The sequence below is a fragment of the Equus asinus genome, chromosome 19, assembly GCF_041296235.1.
Source record: "Equus asinus isolate D_3611 breed Donkey chromosome 19, EquAss-T2T_v2, whole genome shotgun sequence".
NCBI lineage: Eukaryota > Metazoa > Chordata > Mammalia > Perissodactyla > Equidae > Equus > Equus asinus.
Window position 1 is genome coordinate 6,762,312 of NC_091808.1, and position 10,250 is coordinate 6,772,561.

General features: G+C 47.2%; 1 long non-coding RNA gene across 1 annotated transcript; it reads left to right on the forward strand.

The window, feature by feature from the left end:
* Positions 1-752: 752 nt before the first annotated feature.
* LOC139041032 (uncharacterized) lies at positions 753-9,538 on the forward strand. The gene is made up of 3 exons (XR_011495493.1): positions 753-807; positions 1,260-2,517; positions 7,162-9,538. It is a non-coding gene; the product is annotated as an uncharacterized lncRNA (long non-coding RNA).
* Positions 9,539-10,250: the final 712 nt, after the last annotated feature.

The following is a 10,250-nucleotide window of genomic DNA, read 5'->3' on the forward strand; positions in this document are numbered from 1 at the left end:
CAATTATACTCACCTTTAGCTAGGACTGTGTTGGTCCATGCTGAGCCCACAGTGTGCTCATCGCTGCCCGGCAGACCCACGGATGAGGTGCCCAGAAAGGTCTCTTCTACTTCTGGAGCCTGTGGTTCAATAATTGGGGTGAAGGGTGGGCACAGACCACCCAAAGCTGTTCACTTATGAGTTTACATGTCATTAGGGGTAACTCCAAGGGCACCCTAATCGACCTAAGATCTGACGGTCCAGGTAGAGCTCCCAAGGCAGACTTCAGTGACACAGATTTCCTGCTCGGTCTAGAAATAAAGAAGGGAATTGGATTTGGGGGTCTCTCCCCAGCGCATTAGCATGTGTGGCCTAATTAAGCTCCATTTGAGCAGCACACACATCAATAGGGTTCTTTCTCTTTAAGAATTGCTTTCAGACAGCAGTTCTTTTGTTTAAGAATCGCTTTGTTTCTCTTTTATTTGAAGTCCAAAAGCCATCAGCCATTGGGGCCCCTGCTTCTTCAAGGGGCATTCAGACGCAGGCTGCAGATGGCCGGACAAAGAGCGGGCCTTGTGCTCCAGGCCGGATTCGCCCCGGGCCTTCCTCTGACAGAGCATCTTTCACTAATATTTGCTTTCTCAAAGCCATCTTTCCTGAACAAAGGCTTCTTTCTGTACAGATGACTCCTAATAAACCTTTTTTTTTTTCTTGTAAGGATATTTGTTCCCAACCCTTTCCAGAACCCTATTCTTAATTCCAAATTCAGTGAGAGGCAATCAATTCTATGCAGACGCTGAGCATTCGCAGCATCGCAGCCTGATTAAAGTAGGTCTTTCTCAACGCTCCTATTCAGTGTCATTTCTCTGCAAAATGAGGAGGCTGAGTTAGAGATCTCCGGGTTCCTTTTTTCTACTCTAGCATGCCAATGCTCGCTATGGCGTAGTGGGGTCACCATGCTGTCCCTGGAGTCTAGCACTCTGTGTCACCAGATATGCTTGCTCAACATTCAGATTCCTGGGCCCCAGGCAGACCAACTGGATCAGAATCTCGGGGGGAGGGGGAAGAGGGAGTGGAGTCTGGGAATTTGTATTTCTCGCAAGCCCCCCAGGTGTTTTCAATGTGCAGTCAGATTTAGAAACAAGTGGGTGGCATTTGTTTAGAAAGCAAGCGAGAGCAGCGTGTCTCTGCTTGTAAGAATAAGCAATCCATTCAGAACAGCGGGAAGAAAATCTACTTATTCTGTTGATTAAACAGTCTCTGTCTTTTCTTTCAAACAGGTGTGTCTGGTATGGGTCCAGGAAGAAAACACAGCAAATAGCCCTGGAAAACAAGGAGCTTTAGCTTGAGGGTCCAGCCCCTCTCCCCCAGCTTTCATCCATGCTCAACCTCAGAGATGAGCAAATACAGCTTCAGAAGGGGCCGACCACTAAAAGGAGGACCCCTGCAACAGGTGGAATAATTTCTAAACTCCTGTTGTCCTTCGTTTGGACAACTCCATCCTTTTTCTCAGTCTATCTGAAGGAGATTGAACCTTGCCATTATTTAGTCTTGTTTTCTTTGGGACCTGGAAGGCAGCCTTGCTATCATTTACCTAGTTTTCAGCCATGTGGGCACAAATCAAAACTCTATGAGGAAAGTAACAGGTGTCACTTGTCCCTGTTTTGAGGACTGATGGAGGCTCAGCAGTCATCCTGCCACAAGGAATTGAAAGAAGTCAATCTCTGTTTCATTGTCCTGAAGCTATTTCTCACTGAAGGGACGCTGGATTTTTACCCACTTCGATTAATGAAAGAAACTTCTAGTTCTGGCACTCTTTGTTAGGAGGAAAGATAAATAAGGAAAGGATTTACCTACAACCCAGCCTCGTGATGAAATAATGAATGGTCAGTGCCAGGAAGTTTTAGAAAGCAGGATTCTTCCTTCTTCTCTCAATTGGTCCAGATGTTGGAACCTCACCTCTGGGAGGACGTGTTCCAAAGCACATCCAGGTCTCCCAGTGGGATCACGTGGAAACTTCAGTGGGCCCTGCTGTATTCTAAGTGGGGGTGTCATTCTGAGGTTGTCAAATCTCCCAGGGAACCATGGGGTGATGGTCTCTAGGCATCCCGCCTGACGTGTGGTGGGCATGAATGGTGCCTTGTGTGGTACGGCATATTTGGTTTGCTTCCTAGCAGTGTTTATCTGGCTTGTTTTTTTGTCCTTGGGAGTTTTGCTAAGAATGGTGATGAGTGGACAGTCAACAATCCCGGAATCTGGGTTAGATAAACTCCATGACGTGGACAGCTTCTACAAGGCTTCTCAAAAAGGGTCTTACGGCCTCAGAAAATGAGCTTGAAATGTATTTTGGTCTCACTCAAAAGAAATCCCCAATTCTGCAGCTCTTTTTGTGACAATATCTTGCTAGCAGAAAGCACCCTTAGGACAGGACCTTCCTGGGATGGCTCCCTTGTCCTCATGCTCAGAAAGAAGTGGACAGCAAGTTGGGGTCAGTGATCGCCTCTATTCCGGGATGTGGATGAAGCATTCTTCTCTGAGGTAGGGCATCAGGGTGGGTATATCTGGGGAAAGAGGTGAGATAATGAGATAATAGCAGGCCAGTGGACCCAGAAGAATCCTAATTCCCCCTCAGCCCATCTCCCCTTCCCCTGAGGTCTGCGAGGGAGGTACATGCTCAGAGGACAATCTCCTGGGGGATCGGTGTATCCCAGCTGCAGCTCTGATCTCACGCGCTAAGCTCCAGCATGGTCTTCAGATCTGGCAAAGGTTGGATCACGTGGTGAACCAACCTTGGCCTGAAAGATTAGGCCAGAGAAACCATTTTACCCTGAGGCTGAGAGGCAGTTGTTCCTGGTGTTCATCCCAGGCCACCCAAATGTCGGGGACGCTCACCCGTGAACTTCTAACCTCAGCCCCATGAGGAGAAGAAGACAAAGCGAGCTTAGAAAAGCCAAGGAGAGGTGGTGGTCTGGGAATCCAGCCAAACTGCAAAGAAAATCTCCCAAAGAGGAAATCCATACCCTCTGCTTGACCTTTAACTTCCTGACTTTAGGGCTGTGGCCCAGGGGACTGTTCGTTCATTTCACCTACCTCTTCTTGTGTGAACTGGGGAAAGGGGGGTGGATATGGAGATGCGGAGGGACAGGAGGCTTGAGCCAGCAGTCTCTCCATCCTTGATTTCTCTCTGAGAGGCCAAGGGGCTTAATACTGGACTTGGGATCAAGCAGGAGCATTGCTTTTCCTCTAACTCCGGGATGTGGGCATGAGCAATGTGTTAGGGGAGGCCTGCTCACATCATCTTGGGTGTAGATTCCCCAGTCCTTACCAACATACCTGAGCCCCATCAAGGACCGGTGAACGCCTTTTTAATAGTTCCGCTGAAAGACTTCAAGCTGACCAGAACACTCTTGCAGACAGGCTGCCTGGTGAACATGTATGCACAAGGTGGGGAAGAGCTGTCTCTGCTCATTTCCTCTAGTCCCAGGGTCCGCAGAGATCCTCTAGGGGGTAGGGGCTCCCAAGTTTGGGCAATGACAGCACAAGTTAAATAGTACAGTTCTGCAAAGGAAAAAAAATCTCACTTATATGTGGAATCTAAAAAACAAAGGAAAAACCAAACTCATAGATATAGTGAACAAATTGATGATTGCCGGGGGTTGGGGGTTGAGGGGAATGGCAGAATGGGTCAGGGTGATCAAAAGGTACAAACTTGCAGTTACAGAATGAATAAGTCACGGGGATGCAACGCACAATGTGGCGACTACAGTTAATAATACCATATTGTGTATTTCAAAGTTGTTAAGAGAGTAAATCTTGAAAGTTCTCATCACAGGGAAAAAGATTTGTAACTATGGATGGTGGTGTCTGTTAACTAGACTTATTGTGGTGATCATTTCACAATATATACTAATACAGCATTATTATGTTGCACACCTGAAACTAATATCATGTTATATGTTGATTATATCTCAATAAAAAAAAAATGACACAGAACCACTACACACCTACCAGAATGGCCAAAATCTGGAACACTGCCAACACCAAATGCTGGTACTGACGTGGAGCAACAGGAACTCTCACACATTGCTGCTAGGAATGTAGAATGGTACAGCCACTTTGGAAGACAGTCTGACGGTTTCTTATAAAACTAAACATACTGTTACCATATGATCCAGCCAGAGTGCTCCTGGGTATTTACCCAAAGGAGTTGAAAACTTATGTCCACACAAAAACCTGCACACGCTTGTTTATAGCAGCTTTATTCATAATTGCCCAAACTTGGAAGCAACCAAGATGTCCTTCAGTAAGTGTGTGAATCAATAAACTGTGGTACATTCACATGATGGAATATTACTCAGCACTAGAAAGAAATGAGCTGTCAAGCCATGAAAAGACATGGAGGAAACCTAAATGCCTATTACTAAGTGAAAAAAGCCAATCTGAAAAAGCTACATACTGTAAGATTCTACTAAATTCAGCCCCAAATCACAAAGTGTCCTTTTTATTATTTCATGGGATGCTTCTAAACAGCATAAGCCTTGAGACAGGAGGATGTCCCTTTATGAGCTTGGTCCAGCCCTGAGGACCCTTCCGGGATGTCTTAACCTTTAGCACAAGGGCCAACAAACTTTTTCTGTTAAGGGCCAGATGCTAAGTATTTCAGGCTTTGCTGGGCATAAGGTCTACTCAACTCTACCGTCGTAGCATGACAGCAGTGGTGTGTGGCTGTGTTCTAATAAAACTTTATTTATAAAAACAGGCAGTCAGCCAGATTTTGCCAAGGGGCCCCACTTTGCCAATTCCTGCTTTAGCATGGAAAGGCTGAGCCCAGGGGCTGGGACCCCTCCTCTTTGGTCTGCCCAGGCCATATCCCTTCTCCTGTGGTGGGTCTCCCTTCTGAATGAGGCCTTTACTCTTGGCCTCGACTGTTTGGTCCAGGGATGGGCCTGACCCAAGCCTGCTCAACGGGGCTTTCCTCCAGGAATGGTTTGAAATGGACATGGGAAAGGATGGGCTGCTATTTGGTGGAGGAAGCCACGAGATAGGAATCTCAGGCGCGGTTGGCAGCCATGCTCTCCGCCATACAGAGGAAGCACTTCTGTGCTGAGAGGAAAGGGAGCCGATGCTCAGAGCACAGTGGAGACACGATGGAGCGTGGAGTCCTGTGGGCAGTCAATTCCCTGGCTGCAATTGTTCCTGAAGCCCATGTTTATTTCCTTAGATGAGACAACTCAATTGTATTCTCGTGTATTTCCCTTTTTACTCCAACTAGGATGGACTGAATTTCTGTTAGTTGTAACCAAGAAAATCTTCATGGATTCTCCAGGTCATATCCTGGAGGACCAAATTATCCCCAATTATTAGAACCAATGCTTCTCCTAGGCTCCTGCTTACAAGCTTGGTGCTCAGTCTTGCTTCCTCACAAACACCTGGGTCCTAAGGAGTCAGCTGGGTGCCCTCTGCATTGATGACAAGAACATAATTCCCATTACAGAGAATACGTCAGCACACACTGACCAGGCAATTCCAGATGGTGGGCACGGCAGCCATCGTTTTTTCTGTTCCAAGCAAAAACACTAACTAATATTGGTTTCCTCAGCTCCAGAAGAGTCGGCTGCCTTGAGGAGACCATCCATTCTGCAGGATTTAAAACATGGGAACAAAACTCACCTGGGGCAATGTTTGCCCAGACAGGCAGGCGCTCATTCACTCACACCCGTTTCCTGGATGTGGCCACAGCTGAGAGACTTGTCAAAGGTCAAGCTTTGGCCTGGAAGCTGGAGCAAGAAAGACTCAACGAGCACTGGATTTCCGGAGTGGGGTTATCCATGCTCTGTCACAAATTTGCCCCTCGTGCCTGGGCTCCTTCACTTCCCTGAGCAAAGGGAGCTGTGAGACCCAAGAGGGAAGAGCAGGGCTTCCTGAGGCCCTCTTAGGATGTGGGGTTTGTCTTCTATACCATACAGCATTGATAGAAAACCTCTGGGTCTTGTCCCCTCCTCAGCTGTTGTCCAGTGTTTGGGACGGTGAAGACCCCGGTGAGGGGGTCTCCCTCATCACTGGAGTCCTTTAATTCCAGAACTTTGTAGTGTGGGAGTCCACACACATTGGATGACCACAGCCGGGCTTGGGAAGGATGGAGGTGAAAGGCTGGCTGGTTTCCCAAATCTTCAACCCTGAAGTTTTGATCAAAATGACGTCAGTAGCCTTCCACAGAGCTTCTTTGTTTGTGCGGAGAGCCCCGGGGTGGAGGCCCGATAAGCAGCCTTCTCCCACCGGGCGGCATTGCATCCTCATGACGTGGGTTTGGTTATCAGTGTTCTGAGAAGGGTGGTGGGGGAGGAGCCAGGACCCTTTGATTTGCCCTTAACCTTCAAGAAAAGCATCAGGAGTGCCAGCCTCTGCTAAGCTTCATGTGCGTCCCAGAACCTGTGGTTTCTTAGGTCCCCAGATGATGACTGAGGGAGGAAAGGCCCAGTGACCCCGAAGGCCAGGGTGACCCGAGTGGGCGACTTACAGCAGGGACAATGCAGGTGCCTCGATCCCCAACAAGGGCATGGTTATGTCCACTGGTACCTTTGGTGCTTAGTGGCAGAGTCTCCATTTACAGGGAATCTTATAAGAAAACTCAATATGTGAGAGTGTTCAGTGCAGAGCGAGGCCTGGGGCTGAGCGGGTGTGAGTGCAGGCCCTCCCCTGGGGTCTCCTTTCCCGAGAGCAGGTCCATGGGGATGGCAGGACAGAGTCTGAAATCCTTTGATGCCCAGAAAAATATCCAGTGTTAATAAAAAGCAAGTATAGCTTAAAACACCTGCTTAATGTAATGTATGCTCAAAACAAAACTTGCTTAACATTCAAAAAGCGATTGCACCATCATAGCTGAAGGCAACTTGAAGAAGTCCTGAGTTTGGAAGCCTCCTAATTGAAAAGAGTTACTGAGTTGGAATGAGAACCACGCCCCCGCCCCCCCCCCCCCCCACCGGCCCCCTACGCCTGCCTCTGCTTGCCGCTCCTCAGAGCTGGGATCTCACGGCTCCACCCCCAAACCCTACATACAAGATTCCTTCTACCCCAGGACTTATGGCTGAAAGGGATGCTGTTTGGGGGCCTGGACATCAGCTCGGTACCTTGACCGTCTTGTTGCTTGTGTTGCCTTCTTCTTAGAATGTGCTTGCCTTGCAGGTTGCGACACAGTGTGAGAGAATTGGTTTCCTGCAAAAACCAAACACAGACCATCGAGGGGTTAGACTCCGTTTGGTTCCAAAACACAAGACTCAGGGATGGAGGTGGGCCCAGCTGGGCAGCAGCCCTCGACCTCTAACCACGAGGATGGCCATGCCGTCAACAATGACATTTGTTAAAGGCCTTCTGTTGGGGAGCCGCCATGCCTAAGGAAGGCTTTTACAGAGATTTGTGTAGTTAATCATCTCTGAGAGATTTCTCTCTGGGCTTCTGGTTGTCTGAGCCCTGGGAAAGCCATGTGTCTCGTTTCCATAAGTGTTCTTTCTATCAAATCAGGTTTCTCTTTGGTTCCAAGACCATCATTGGGCAGAAGTCTTATTTTAATGTCACTTGTGCACACTAGCATCTCTAGGACTGGGGTCCATGTCATCAGCCTTCCTGGGGCCTGGGGTCCAGTGACATTCCCGCTGCTGGACCAGCAGCCTCCCACCCTCACCTCTGCCCATGCTGGCTCCTCCGGGCTCTCCTGAGCTCTCGCACGACCTTCTGTGAACTGCAGCTTGTGATTCTTTAGCGTGCTTGCTTTGTATCATCTAATTTTTCATTTTCAGCCTTCTAAGTACTCATCTTTCCTCGTCATAATAACAGAATAATAATTAACGTTTATTAAAGCATTATCACTTACAACACGGTGTGAATTATCTCATTCATGTAAATGAATGATCTCATGTAGTGCCTCTAACAAACCACTTATCCCCACTTAACAGAGAAACTGAGGCTTCTCTTGTCTACTTTACCAGGTCACACAGCTTGAAAGTGGCCAAGTTGAGATTCAAATCCAGATTCGTTTGCCCTGGAGTCTGGGTGCTTATCCGTTGAGGCCCAAGTCCAGAAATCATGTAAAATAAGATCATCTTTCTGCTCTTTTTTTTTTTTATGTTTTGAGGATCACACGCTTCACTGAATTATCTTAATGGCAAGGGAGGGTAAACAGGTGTATGACAATCTACCCCAGGTGATGACTCATGTCTTATGTAATCCATCTGTGGGATTTTTGTCTTCTGCACAGCATATTCCTATCTGTTCAATAACAAAGAGAAGGCTTTCGTGTAGAGCACAAGCCAAAAATGGATGCTCCAGGATGGTGTAGCACACTGCCCTGTGACTTTGTCTATGTGCCGGACCCTCTCTGTACCCCTGTTTAAGGAGCAAAGAAATATTTTATCTGGAGTCCTTCAAGATCATACCAGCTGGAATCTGAGTTCAAAATTCTTCCGTCAGTTGAAACCATACTCATAGCATCTGAGTTCAAGTCCTTGGATTCCACTCAAGGGAATTGTGCGTGTTTAGTCAGCCAGTGGCTTCTAGGTACATAGTTTGTAGGAATTTTGATAATAAAAAGATGAATAAGATAAAAATAATTTCCTCCACGGACTTTATAATCTAATAAGAAGATTAAGACATATCTCAAATAATAACAAAGAACAGATGCTTTTACCTCGCAAAACAGCTTCATAGCACAGACTCAAAGGGAAATTAAACAATGAGAGTATGATGTAGGTATTGGGAAACTTCCAGAAGGGGCACAAGAGATGACTTACTCCTGCGTCCCACTAGGGAAGAGGTAGCTTGATCATGGATGCCAGGCCAGGGTGGGATCCCACATGGAGCTCACAAGATGCCCAGCAGTGCCAAAGGGAACACATGCATCCGTCTTCTCAAAAGAATCCACACCCTAGAGATGTTGACGGTCCTGCTGTCTTCTGCAATCAAGCCAGTCCCTCCCACGGTCAACCTTGGGTCACAACTCCTGTCCCTTTGTCTGCCTGGCAAATTCCTGACTATAGATCTTGTTGCCAGGACTTGGCTCGTGGTGGTCTCTGCTCCTCTTGCATTGGTTCCAAGGTGTGCTCCCAGTTTTTTGCTACAGCGTGTCCCCTGATTTGGGTCATGCTAGTCCATGCCTAGGAATAGCCCTGGAATGGCTGTAATTTTTATCTGTGAAGAGTGTCAAAGCCATGATTGCCGTTCTTGGATGTGAATTGGTGGTCCCCTTTTAGGAACGGGCAAAGCTTATTGGAGATCCATGATTCAATACACCCTGGGAAGATTTCCAGAGCTGCAACTGGCTGTTTGGGTTCATGGAAGATGAAAGGGGCTGTGTGGAAATAAACGAAGGAGGAAAACAGTGGATGGATTTCTACAATAACATCCTTGTATTTTCCTCACGGCAATGCTGGTTGTTAATCTTTGCGCTATCCCATGTGCCAATTTTGGCAGATCTATCAAAGGAGAGCCGTTTACTCTTGCAGACTCAGTATACAGAAGCAGAGAAGGAAAAAAAATGTTCATGGGAAAAATAAAATCGATCTAGTACTAATTTGGATTGTAACTTACTATCGTATTTTCTCTTACTTTGAAGTACATTTTCCACATATTTTTGTGTGTAGTTGAGAGTGTGGTTCATTACATTTGATTTTCTTCTTCAGTACAAAGTTCGTGGATACTCGTGGAACACTCAGGAATAGAACTTTGGTCTGAAGTTATCTCCTTTCGCAAGCATTTTCTAAAATGACGTGTTCTGTGCACACTTAATCTGAATGATATTGGCAGCTTCTCTGCCCCATCCAAGAACCAGTCCAGCTTGGCTCCTACCCCCAAGTGCACGGTCTGAAGAAATTCACTTCCTGTCCAATGATTCCTGTAAATTCCTAATCTTGCTTCCCCCATCATCCTGGGCCCAACACTCCATCTTTTCACTTGGAAGGAACCCATCCCCCAGCAATGTCTTTGGAACTGGAATTTCTTTGGTTGAGAGACCTTGCACCAAGGACTCATTGGGTTGGTAGTGCTGGTCCAAGTGCCTGAAATGGTGCTGGGGGAGCAAGCCGTGGATTGCCTTGGTCATTGATGCCTTCATTGCCTGGCCTGACATGGAAGGCTCTTGTTGGCTGTGCATTCTGCTCAGTGGAGAGTCTCGACCTGTCATCCCACATAAAGATCCCTGATCATTCTCCATTTCAGACGGTGCTCCCCTATCTGGTAATGCAACGCCAGCAGGCATTTAGCTGCCAGTGTGGAGGTGTAAA